The 13,777-nt window shown below is 38.7% G+C and overlaps 1 protein-coding gene across 1 annotated transcript in view; it reads left to right on the top strand.

The window, feature by feature from the left end:
- Positions 1-3,599: 3,599 nt before the first annotated feature.
- LOC106641550 (uncharacterized) overlaps positions 3,600-13,777 on the top strand; it is a 64,146-nt gene continuing 53,968 nt past the window's right edge. The window contains exon 1 of the mRNA XM_014356013.2: positions 3,600-3,913. The gene's annotated coding sequence lies outside the window, so the exon portion shown is untranslated. The remainder of the gene's footprint in view (positions 3,914-13,777) is intronic.

The following is a 13,777-nucleotide window of genomic DNA, read 5'->3' as shown; positions in this document are numbered from 1 at the left end:
ATTCCTCACCAACTTGTAAAACGTGTAATGTACAATTACACGACACTTCGAAGTTGGCGACGAAATATCTGTTGGGATCTTCTCCAAGCAAAATAAAACAAAATCCTTGAAAAAGAGAAAGGCATTTAAATTGAAAGTTCTACGGTGGATAAAGTTTTTTTTTTTTTTTTCGTAAAAAGAAGAAAAAAAATAAAAGTAAAGCTGAGCAAAGAGCTTCGGCAGAGGAAACGACCTCCTGGCAAATATTTGCGAAAACTCGAGCCGCGAGTATCAGGTGGGTGGTACGAGAATGACAAGAGGGAGCACGTGAAACAACCCAGAGGGCTTTTGCGGAGCACGACGGTGTATAGCTATCTCGCTCGGCTACGGCAAAAACGTCGTACGTATAAGAGCCCATGCAAGCGCGAGCTCTGCAATTAAGATGGGGATGTTTGTTCGGCCGACGCGAGTAAGAGCTTACCTGTGCAGCACTGGAGGAGGAGGTGTAACGGGAGATCTACATTTTTCGTGTTTTATTTTTATTTTCCAATTACAGAGTTAGACTTTATGAATCTATTGATAGCGTTTTCAAGAATGCCATCAAGGCTACGAGTGTGCAGAGGTTTATTAATAAAGATATTGATCAAGTATACACGATTGCAGAAAGTTTACCGAAAGCATGTTTTGAGAGAACTGGACGAAAAGTGGGGACTTTATTTCGTGCATACTAATATTATTACTTTAGATTTTTTTTATTGTGAAAATAAAATGATATTTTTTGTTTAAATTGACACGATAATAAAATCCACCACAAATTTACCTCCAAACGAGACTTAAGTGTAAACCACAGTCTTTTTCCCACTTAATATAACGTTGAAATCCGCGTAATTGTTAGACCAAACAAAATATGTAGATTAGAGAGAAATATACGCCCAATTTATTATTGAATAATTTTTTCAAACAGCGATGGTAAGGCACTTCTGTTCCCCCTCTGATGTCATTTAAAATGGATTTAGAAATAAGACACCATACAATTCAATGACTTCATATTTACAACAACAAAAAAACTCTGAATCAGTGCATAAAAAATGGATGGATCAAATTTTTTTGGATAAATTAAAAAAAACTTTAGTGAAACTCCTGCATCAATAGCACTAAAAATAAGAAATTAATATAAAAACAATGATACTAAAGGATCCCTAGACACACTGCCACTGAAAATTGTCTCAAAAGATTCAACGATCTCCTTCAAAGTAAATATTGTGCAAGCTAAGGTTTATTCGATACGATGTAGCCTCGCTCATTCTCAAGTAGTAATTCAATATAAAGTACGTTACGGACGGAATGAAAAAAAAAAAAAAAAAAATGTGTGCGCGTGAAAAAGTAAAGCATACCTACATCTATACTGTTACAGCGTGCAGTATGCCAATGACTCATTCGCGGAATGCGACTTATCAGTGATGTTTTGAAGTAATACGCCCATCAACGTACGACTCTACGACTACTACACGGTGTAAGGTTTCGGATTTTGTAAAAGTGAGTTTAGATTCTTCGCATAGAGAAATATTTTTGTACTCTTCGTAAGTATAGTATTGAGATAACCACTACCATAATCCGTGAAAAATCGAGCATCCACCTTTATCCACCAAGGCATCGGTTTATCACACCAAATAGCGCAGAGCACCAATACAGTGGTACAGATCTAAAAATAAGCCAATTGCTCGTCACCGAATCTCTAAAGGAAGATCATCTCATAAAAGGTAAAACAGATTTATTCCCCGATCGCAGCGTAAGATCGTAAAATCAGCACCAAACACGGCCATGCATGCGCTATATTTTATACCTGCGCTCTCGAGAGCTCGTCTTGTTCACGAGTCTCCCACTGCCATAAATATATATACTTACGTGTAGGTATAAGCGTGATATCAGACAGGGAGAAGCGGAGCACTTACCAACGTGTGTGTATATATATATACAAAATATATGTGTGTGTATGTTCGGCAAAAACACAGCGTGATGAGAAGAGTGAGACCGTATCGTGCTGAAATTGCACTTTAGATGCGTCTCTCGTGTCTCTGAGTAATCGCACGTTTCGCGCTACACATGTAAAAAAAACGCTATACTTTAGTGGCTGATGTTGGGTGTAGTAATGGAAATTCCACTGTCACTTCAATACGAGTCGATCGCTGTCATAATATTTTTGTTTTTTCAAGTACAAAGTATGTTACTTAAATATTGTGGGAGTGAGCTAATTTTTTTATTACATACGAGAAGGTCGAATTTCATTTTTAGCCTTTACCGGAACTTGTTTGGAAAACAGGTGTGCAATCAGCGTTTTAGGTTACTCATAACAGCTTGAGTAGAATCTAACAATTATTTGTAATTAATTCCATAGTACTCAATTTTATATGAAACGAAAAAATATTGCAATTAGTAAAAAAGACTATCGTAACTTCGATTGGATAAGTGCGTACTTTATCATATGCCGATTAGAGCGGAGTTTCACGGTTTCCAAATACCGATATGTAAATAATTTTTTTTTAATGTCGAAATCGATAAGCACAGTATAGGCGTACTACAATTCACATTTATATTGTTGTCATTACTAAATCATTGATCATAACTATCACTTGTTCAAAATTATCTTAAAATTATTTCAAGTATTCAAATGTAGATACGCCCCAGCTCAATCTAGGACATAAAATATGTCGATGTTTCAGAGGTAGAAAAACACAAAAAGTTTGTATACAAGCTAAATGGCAATTAACTAGTACTATAAAGGAAATAGAACTAGAATGATTAATTAAATTAACAAGTAAAATGTCTGCTGATCATTGCATCGTTGTGTTTTTAATAAAAACACTCGGTTCAGACTCAACTAATCTATCAGGTACAATTTTTAATGAATGTAAATTCATATCAATGTGAATCGTTGTTGATCCAAAAACTAAAATAATCTTTTACCATTTTTGGATCAACAGCTTGTCAAATTTACAATCATTTTCTCGCTCAATACTTCATCAGATAAATTAGGTTACAATATAGTACCTCTATACTCGCGTATTGTGCAATCAGCTTGAAAAAATACCGTCCCAGCTAAAAAAATACTTCGTCGGTAATATAGATCGCTGACTTACGAATCGAGTACCGCATCCTATGAATGAATGAAAAAAAAAAAGACCATTTCTCGGCGAGCTTGTGGATAATGTCATATAGTTTTTGATCACGTAAGAGGGGAGAAAACGATTTGGCTCGTAAAACTGCTACATACACAGGAAGCTACGCAACTGTTTGAGAAGATCCACAGAAGGTACAAACAAAACTTGGAAAGTTTCCAGCCGTAGCGGCGACGGCTTGTCTGCCCGAAGGAGCTTTTAATTACATCAGCATTTCCTAATATAGCACAAACGACGGGCCCGAGCGCACGTTTGATCGCTGCCACTCGTCTGCTATCACCGAATGGGAGGTTCCTCCGTCACGGGGTGGGAGGCGCTCGATTCATTGGGCTTGTGTATTGCGCGATCCAGTGCAGTTCACAGCGAGCGCGTCATTTCGCCTTTAGTGAGCTCGTACAAATCACCCATTGCAAGTCGGCAGTCACGTACGAATAGTTTTTTTACCATGTGCAGTTTTGTTGTAATCTAGGTTAGAGTACTCCCAACTCTCCCAAGTGCGCTCAAAACCTGATAAAACACCGCCTTCCAGGAAAAAGTTTGGCGCGGAAGATCTTTTGCGCATCGCCTCGATGTTAATCTAACGGCCGCAGTTTTTACGTAAGGATACCTAATATTGGCAAACGAGAAAAGAAGAGGTGCAGGGGAAGCCGCGGATAGAAGAAGGATGGATGAAAGAGGAGCGTTACGTGCCACTTTGGGCGCGGGATGAGCTCACGCTCCCGCGCTCTCCTTATCATTGTATATATAGGTGGTAGCGGGTGAGTAATGCTGCTGGTGGTGTGGGTGTGTGTGTATCTGCGACGTTTTGACTTGGTCGGTTATGCGATGCGAGGCCGAAGCTTTGCACCAGCGTGTGGGGTGTATGTATGTACGTATATTATGCGCGCATATGGATATGTCTTTTATGAGAGCCGGGGATATTTGCGGAGTGCATGTTTGCAGAGATAGAGTGCTTTTCCACGGATGGAGATTCGGAAATTCGAGAAAGTCGCTTGCTCCGAGGATCGTGCGATGGGGTTTTTTTTTTGGTCTAGATTTTGTGCTACACTGCCTATACGCGTATCGGGGAAGATGATGATGAATCGTGAATGTGCATTTATGCAGACAGTAAGTATACGTGCGCGAGGTATGATGAATAAGGCACGAGTGAACAGTTTTCGAGCGAAATGCTGCGCTTGCAACAAAGGGATTTGCGTGTTGTTTTCGCTTTGTTTTCTTCAATGGCGATAGATAAAGTAACACACACTTACACACGCACGCGAGGGTTATTGATTTCAAATTTGATCCAAGCAACGGTGTTTTATCAAATCAGAAGACTCTGTTTGTTTTTAACGAGATTTTAATGCTTGGCATTTTTACCGATACGACGGTGATTAGTGACAACCGCTACTCTGCATGGATACGTGATCGTGTGGCGGTATGAATGTTGGTTTTTTATAATGAACGGTCATTGGATCGGTGGTCAAAATATGCTACACATCCATGGAAATAATACCCTTCAAGAGATCGCGTGGTTCGATTTTCGATTAATGAGGCTCTTTTACCGTCAAGCTTGAATCAGATGGCGCCAGGGCACGTCGCGGCTGTCATGGCCGTCTCACTCACACAACATTACTTTTCAGTATTGTATGTATACAGGAAATTAAAGTGTAGTGGTAAAGCGCAATATTTGAAATTTTGAAATGAATAAGGAAGACAAGAAAGAATATTATGGGAGCTTCAAAGTTTCAGAATTGAAAAAGCTTTTAAAAGAGAAAGGAGCAAGAGTCAGTGAAAGAAAAGCAAAACTCGTGGACAGGTAAGCCATGACTTGGGAGCGGCAAAAATGTTGGTCTCCCAATTGCTTCGAGCCACTTTTTTTTTATCACACTATCAGAAGGAAATTTAAATTGCACTTTCATATCGCAGGATATTACACTGCACTTCATTTTTCCTACTATCTTTAAACGTAAATGCAAACAAAAATTGTCTGCAAACAACAGCAATCATTTACAAAGGAATTATGTCTTCTGCTTTGCTCATTACACAGATAGGCTCACGAACACAATACACAACTGTAAATTTGACGGTGTGTACGTATGACAGCCGCGACGTGCCCTGGCGCCATCTGATTCAAGCTTGACGGTAAAAGAGCCTCATAGGCACTCAGACCGTGGAAATAAGCCAAAAAAGAAATTTTTCTTGAGAATATAGATTGAAATTACATGTGGATACTGGAATTCATGCGATGAATAATACATATATAACTAAATTCAAGTGAAACTGGTAAACACAATGTCATCTAGTAGTAAAAATTGCGGTTCTAAATGGTGATAATCGCTGTAAAATGTTAAGATCTGCAGTCTATTTTGTAGATCAGTACTTGTTACCGGTTCAAGCTTTGAAAATCGATGTGAGGTTTTATTTTTTGAGTATACGTATAAATGGACCACTGAAACCTCAATTTTTTAAAATGCAGTGACCTAGGACAAGTAAGACTCAAATTGGGAAAAAGGTTGTACACCTCGTCGTGCGCAATAAATATATGTTTTATTAATAAATTACTACGAACGCAGTGTATAGAAATGTTGGTATCTTCAATGGCAAACAGTACACTATCGAGATAACCCCCCGTTTGTAAGTTATACAGAGATACCAACCAAGAAAAACGTAAATATTGATATTGGCCTCTTTTAAGGAAAGTAAAATGGCCAACCATCCATCAATGGGACGGTCGACGACCGATCGACCAAACGCGAGAACATAGAGACCCTTTGGGTCGCGAGTAAGGAAAAAATGAGCATTAAAACTTTCCCAAGCTCCCAACGAATCGTCCGGCGCCTCGATAATTTCCACACTCCCCCATCCACCTGAAAGAAGTAAAATCCATAAAAACCACCCAGAGCCATAAGGAAAAAAAAAAGGTTTAGCTTTTCGTAGACTTTTCCATTAAATGCCCTGCTGGCCCGCACTGAATACCTATCAACCGCTTCGGGACTACACTATACTTTGTGCATTCCACGACTTATTTCCAGGACACACAATCGCCCCTGCAGCTAATGGTACACACTCTCAGATGGATAGAAAAACGGACCGGGTCGATCATCGATTACGCAAGACGGTAATTTCTGGTCTCTATTATACTCGCCCACGTGCATGTATAATACACATATGCATGTATAGCCAGGTATATATAGCAAAGGGCGCATATGCGCTGCATGAATCCACGTGTAATCGGAGATTCGTGAAAATTACAGCCGGAGGAGGAGAAACGACCGCGCGACTTTTCGGATTGCAAGGCCTTATCGCATCGGAGACGCCTATTGCAGCTGTAAACGCGCAAGTACGGCTCTCTATATACTTACCTCCCTACAACCCGTGTGTTTATATCACGTCTCCTGGCTTACACGTGCACAATGATACGCGCGTGAACACTGCTCCTGGGCTAGTGGAGATAAGATTATTGCCAGCGACAATTGCGCCGTGCTGAAACTCTCGTGTATACATATATGTATAATATAAGTGATGGTTTAAATTACGGCATGTTGGCGCGCTAATCTGAAATTGGTGGAAATTGATTGTTCGGAGTTACGATGCACGAGCTGTACAACCACGTGACGTTGATACGTTTGATGCGAGATTTGACTATTGGTTGTGCTAATCTGCACTGTATATATTTATAGTTATATGCACGTACTCCCACCCAAAAAGACTAGCACAGCTTAATTCATAGCTAATATTTATAAATTACTTGAAATGTTAAATGTGCTTTTAATGACGTTTTAAAGTAAACATTGTAATGACTACTTAATTAGTTTATCATCACGACATTTATGATCGCGATTGCTGATACTGTGACATATATATTATGTATTTTATTTTCTTTTTTTCCAATACGAAAACGTTCATAATAACGTCACACATAATATTAAACCATCAAGTTATGCTGGTCTTCATCCCAGCGCCCCTTTTTTTCGTACGAGGCATCGATATAACATGCCATTCGATTGAAAGTTCGCAGTGGTGGCCACGCTCATATCGAATCCGCTCGTGACTATCTATAAATGCAAATGGTGGCGCGCGGCTGTTTAAAATGTTAAGCACGTCCGAACTGTTTCTTCTTCTTCTTTTCCCAGAGCGCTCCCCCGTGCATCCACTCAATGAGTAAGCGAGAAAGTGAAATCTCATGTTTTCGGGAGCCAATACTTGAAATGCGAAATATTTATAGGTTGGCTTTTTTTTTAAATTTCACAATCACCCCTTCGATCCCACAAAATAATAACCCCATACAAAGAGTAATTATGCAGTGGAAACCATCAATTACTCCGTATCGGGCAATCGAATATCGCCTCTGAAATTTCCATTGTCAACGGGAAACCATCCGCGTTTCCGTGCAAACTGTACAGCCAGCAAAAGCGCGCTCTCCCTAACGGCAGCCAAAAAAGAGAAAAGCATCGCCCATCGAGCGCCTAGTACATTATAAGCAAATTCCCCGTACTATTGAATCGTTTGGAAAAACACACACATACGCATACACGCAATCTTACAAATGGCTATAGCCGAGACGATGGGTTAAGAAACTCCGCAGCCAATTGCGAGAACTGTACATAGGCGCACTCTTTTATCGATGATTTTCTCGTAGCCAAACGTGACGCCCGCGCGCTACTCAGCCCACGCCCTATTTTTCTACGTAAACCTACACAACGTCGCATGTAATTTCTTTAGATTTATATGACGAAATCGATGAAAAGAGGGACAAATAAATAAATAATAAATCTGAACGACGAATTTTAAAAAACTAACTATTTTTGTCATGACTTTGCTTCAAAAGCTTCTATAGAGTTTTCTCAAAAAGGAAAATAAATTGATCGATGAAAGCTTTAATTTTTTGTTGATTGAAAGGCCCCAAACAGTGTTCATTATCAAAAGTTATGCTAAATTTGGAAAGGAAGTAAAAATATCGCGAATTATGTAAAATTTTCATATTTTCGAGCTGATTCTAACTCGAGTTTTAACTAAAACTTACAATGTTGACCATAGCTTTCTACTTTCTACAATGGAAATTAATTCTTACGTCAAGAGCCTCAGTTTTCTATTTTAAAAATATTTGTAAGACAATAAGAAAATTAAAAGCTCTTTTGACGAACTATTATCAAAATTTTTTTTTACTGTTATGCACGGAATTTTATTTTGCTATGGCATTCAATTTTTTTTTTTTTTTTTTACACTTTTAACATTACCATTTTTTTCTAAAAAGTGTTCAAACATGGAATAAACGTATCTAAGTGTATTATAAAGCTTTTTTTTCTCATTTTGAAACGTTCCAAAAAATTGTCAGCATCAAACTTTATAAGCATGTTAATTTCAGAAAAATGGAAATCAAAAGTATTAATTATATTACTCTAACTTTTAAACTTAGAGCTTTTAAAATTGTCCACTTATAATAATCAATGCACTTAATCCACCAAAATAATGTACTTTGAACAAAACTATTATTTGTTAACTTTATTTTTTTTTCAGTGATACTCTATGACCTTTCAAAAAGAATCTAAGGGCAAAATATTGAAAAAGTTTGTAAATAATTAATTTTCAAAAGAGCTCTTTTAATTGTCTTAATGTTACACTAGTCCCAGAATGTCATAAAAATGTTTTTCCAAAAGAAATATAACACTCTTGACATGAGCATTTGCAATATTTTCATTCTTCCGCAAATTCGCATGCTTATAATTCTTGATGATGTACACTGTTTGGGATGTTTGAATTGAGATATAATACTTATGTCAAGCATTTTATTTTCTTTGTTTAAGCAACTCCATACGACTCGACCTTTTTAAACAAAGTTATGATAAAGTACTAAATAAAGTGGAATATTTTATTTTTCCTACCTCGAGGCGTTTTTCGTGACATTTGGACGTTTACCACGCCCTCGTTAGAAAAAAACAGTGCCTCCCTCCAAAACAAGGGCTCCCCTCGGGCCGAAAACTAGCCCCGGTGACGATGGCGCTTTTGTGATGAAAACTACCATTTCGAAATCCCATATTAGGATTTAAAAAATGATAAAAATAAAGTTTGTCACATCACCGAATCACTTGACCCAGATATGCCCCTCATTTTGTAGAATACGTGGAGTAAAAAAACCATAAATTTTTTAACATACCACGTGATAGTCAGTTATTAATGCGCCGCCTACTATCCCTGCAGGCGACACTGTTCGGCGTTTTTGTACCCTTAGATTCGGTGGAGTACCGCAAGGAGAGTAAGGGCATCGCATAATAGTGCTGTATAGAAACTGGTTTTCAATTTGCTCGACAACTGTGTTACTATACGCGTGGAACGATCATCACGGCAAGTTATGCCAAAAAATCTTAAGCTCTAACGCTAACAATACTCGCCGGGAATACATAGTGTACTTTACTCTCTACGTGTAGGTATAATGCAATATTGAAAGTGTGACTGAAAAAAAAAAAAAATTTTTATTTTTCGGAAGTACAGCTGTCTTTTTTTTCTTTGGATTACGTCATGTGCACAAGCTGTTATAACGAGCGAGGGACTCGAGGCTCTCGAGGAGAGTAGAGTAGGTGTACAATGGTCGTGCCAAAGGTACGATGGAGCAGTGAATCGTTCAGTGAGCGTAGATCGGCGCTTTTACACTCGCTGCAGTTCTGTTGGTATAGTGATTATGGTGCGCGCACATCGTTGAAAATGTCTTGAAAATGTTGGTTCAATTGTGGATAATTTTCGGTGTCGATGGTGTTTTCGTTGTGATGAGTAAAAAAATCATGTGATTAATGACATGTACAGTCTCAGTTAGAGATCGCTGCTACGACGTAGTTCGATTATGACGAGGCTTTGGAGACTAGTTGTGACGAGCGAAGTAAAAAGTAAGCATACACCCAATACTTTCGTACTTTAATTCGTGATGTATATAGGTATTTCAATACGAAGGACCTTGTGTGAATGAGTCGTACAAAACTAATTATGATGTATCTACAAGGCTTCTTGTCGGTGATTGTAATAATCGACGATTAAATTTAGGACTTGGTCTTGTTGAAAGGTATCAAAAGCTGTGTTGGTGAACATTTTTTTGAAACATTATTTTGACAATCCATAATTGTAACTTAAATTGAAATTTTTTTTTTTTTCTTCTGAAATTTCCAGTAAACGATTCATTTTTTTCTTGTACTTCTGCAAAACTTCGTGGCACAATTGCAACACTTGCATAAATCACGACAGACACGGAAATAAAATTTACGATCGAGTAGTACTTACGTGAAACGATAAAGTTTAGTTGCGATGCACAAAAATAGGTGTAGCAGTTGCTCGGAGCGGAGGTATATTTACTCGTTACTGGTTAGAACGAATCTGAATGCACGTTACAATTAACAGCGAAAGAAAATAGTTTTCTAATGTACAGGGAATTTTTCTTCTGGTACAGTACAAAGTTACGATATACATAGGTGATTAAACTTTGAAAGTCTCCGTAGATAACAAGCACTGATATGAAATCAACTTGTATCCGTTAAATTTAAAATATTAAATTAAAAACTGTTTTCATGCAAGGTGATCCAACTGCGTCCCGTGAGATAGTACTAATGACTTCTCAAATTGCGCCCCAGTCATTAAGTTGATGAGTCATGACAATTTTTTTCGTCACAGTTTATCAAAGCCTCGGACTGAGAGTATAAATAATGACATGTCTAAAAAAATTGTTACTTTGGTTCACAAAAATAATATACTTAGATAAAGACATTGAGATGCTATGATATTAAAAAGTATCATTATTTTCGTTAATAACAGAGATCGGGTGTAGAACTGTGAGAGCTTGGTGAAATTGTGATATGGCTTTTGGCTAATTAGTAAATTCCTGACGTCTAGCTGCTATTCTAAAGAACTCGATCTACGTCTGCAACAAATAAAGAACTCCCGTCTTGAGGCCTCAACTCGTCACACGAATAATTTTTTTTCGGATTTAGGAGAAACTGTCATGATCGACTCATCAACTTAATAACCGGGACGCAACTCGACTCTCTTTATCTGCTCGCAACTTGGCATTTGCATTTCAAATTCACGAAAGTTAGGTGATGGGGTAAATCAAAGTTTAGCTAGAAACAAAAGGACCCATAATGTCGCTATGTCCACTTTCATTTGGTTTCTTGAGGATTTTCGCTATTGCATGTAAATTTGATCGATGAAGAAAGTTGAAAATAAACTGGTAAAAAAAATTTCACACCGTTAAACTCAATTATTTGGCCATCTAGAAAATCTACACTAAACTCGTTTACTAAAATTGACTAACGACAAGGTATAGAAAGTGAGACTGTGGCATTGAAATCTAAATACGTTTTGCGTTATTTCATTACAACAATATTAAACTTATTCTATACGGTATTTTTTAGAAAATTATATAACTATTGATTTTGTATCATCAAACATTATTATTATTATTATTATTATTATTATTATTTTTAATACTATTGTTGTAATCTTTAATTTATCTTTGTAATTTACAATTATTATACTTGATTATTGAAGCCTTCAGTGGTCGTACTGCCCGACTTAATAAACGTGGTACTATACTGTACCATACAAGATTCTACCTTCATGATGCAACACAAATAGATAAATTTAATTTTGGATGAAACACTACAGGTCGATAGCTTACGATGAAATCACGTTGTATCCAACAAAAAAAAACAACCCTGATTTTTGCAAATCGCATTATCAATGTCATCCGTAAGATACGCTTTTAGATAGAACCGACCCAAAACTTCCACCCAACAAGCGCACATGCTTCCGAATTTTTAGTCTCCGACTATACTGGCGTCTCAAATTGTTATTCCATCCTGAATAAATCTTATTTCCGAGTGCCACACTCGCACGCACACACGCTGCATTAAACACACAAAGGCCAACTGTAAATAAGACACGGGGGGGGGGGAGAGGAGAAAAAAGGAAAATAATTCGAATTCCAGCGGTTCAAATAAAATCTTATCGCAGTGGCAGCAACTTGGAGGGGAATTCCTGTCACGCGTCATAAGCTTCGGGCTCCGGGACTCGGGGGAGTAGCAGTCCAAAACGACGGGTCTCTTTCTCTCGACAAATATTTTCAAATCAAAGAGTTGGGTTGGGAGTAAGGAATATAAGGAGGGGGGGAGATAGCCATACACCTACAGCGTCGATCGACAGCGGAGGTTTCAGATATACGCGGTCTGGTCTTTTTCTATTACCTTGACGGAGCGTTTCAAACGGAGCTCCGATCGTAAAGTGAAACGAGGAGGACCACACATGCAAGAAGACACGATTGGGGCCGAGCGATGATATAACCTGACGCAGCACGAAACGTCCATGGAATCGGAGGAATTTTCCGAGTGGACAAGTCGTCCGAAAGTATATTCGCACCTCGTCCTCGTAGTCTCATTGCACAGCGGAGTTGTCGGTCCGACTTTGCATCTCACCGTCCCAATGGGGATGGTATGCGCATCACGTACACAAAATACACGTAGATGTACACAGTGCAACTACAGTAGTGCTTCGTCACAGGGACGGAAATTCGCGCGTCGGCTTCTCCTCATCCCTGCCTCTTGCATGTATATACATAGTCGCTATCAACTCCGCATTGGCTCGCGATGGAGTTGCAGGAGTTACCGGAGGACTCGGGTGGAAAATGGAATTTCGCGAAAGTTGGGTACACTTATTACGCTGCTCTGTCTCCTGATGTTGAATTGTCGTTGGGTTGAATAAGTTTGCCGGATGTGAGCGCGGAAAGCTGTTTTCGTGCTTATCTCTCGCGCAACGACGGTAACTGCGGTTGCATTTTTCTTCTTCGCGTAGCTCCACGTGGTGAAATTTTTTTGTACATTACAAAAAATCGGATCAAATCCTAACAAAGAGCACAAGCATCGACTTCCACTCCAAAAGCTCCATTCACGATGAACAATTTAGTTTGAATCATGGATCGACGTCTGTAGGAAAAGCTAATGAGAACGTGCGCGACAGTCACCCCGCGTACACGCGCACACACACACACACTCGTAAACAATAACAGCAGTCAAAGAGCCTCTGATGGGTCCACGTCGGTATTTATTGTCGTTAATTAAATTGATCGTGCCACGAGCAATTATCGCTCGGCCGAAAGTGGAACGCGCACGGATATAGCCTAATCGCCGATTATACGCTCTCCTCCTCGGACCGGTCAGTACATGTACAAACCATACGACGGCAGTATATAAATGACACCATACGTGCGTTCATTCAGCGAGCGATGAAAGTCTAATGAAGATGGGCGATTAGCGCGCCGACTGACTTGTGAAAAAGTAAACGCCATCAATCGATACCCACACCCATATATACGCGTATGTGCGTATGGGTTGTGCATTTCCTCGGTAACTATCGGTATTTTTCGTAATAGCGTGATCACATCCTGTTTCCAATGAGATTACTCGATGGCGAGGACATCTTGTTTCTTTGAGAAATTGTTACACGATTGTATTGACACGTATACGTACGTACGATGAATCGTTGTCATCACGGGGTGAAACAAGTATACATTTGCAAAATAAATTGTTATTTGGAGTCGTTTTAAAATACCTGTAATGTATGTTCATCCTTTGATTATTAAGCAGATACTCGAGTCCATAAAATTC

Source organism: Copidosoma floridanum, unplaced genomic scaffold, assembly GCF_036245765.1.
Source record: "Copidosoma floridanum isolate Cflo_tuat_1 unplaced genomic scaffold, Cflo_Japanese_pri ptg000040l, whole genome shotgun sequence".
NCBI classification, from domain to species: Eukaryota; Metazoa; Arthropoda; class Insecta; order Hymenoptera; family Encyrtidae; genus Copidosoma; species Copidosoma floridanum.
This window is presented reverse-complemented; position numbering and strand designations above follow the sequence as displayed.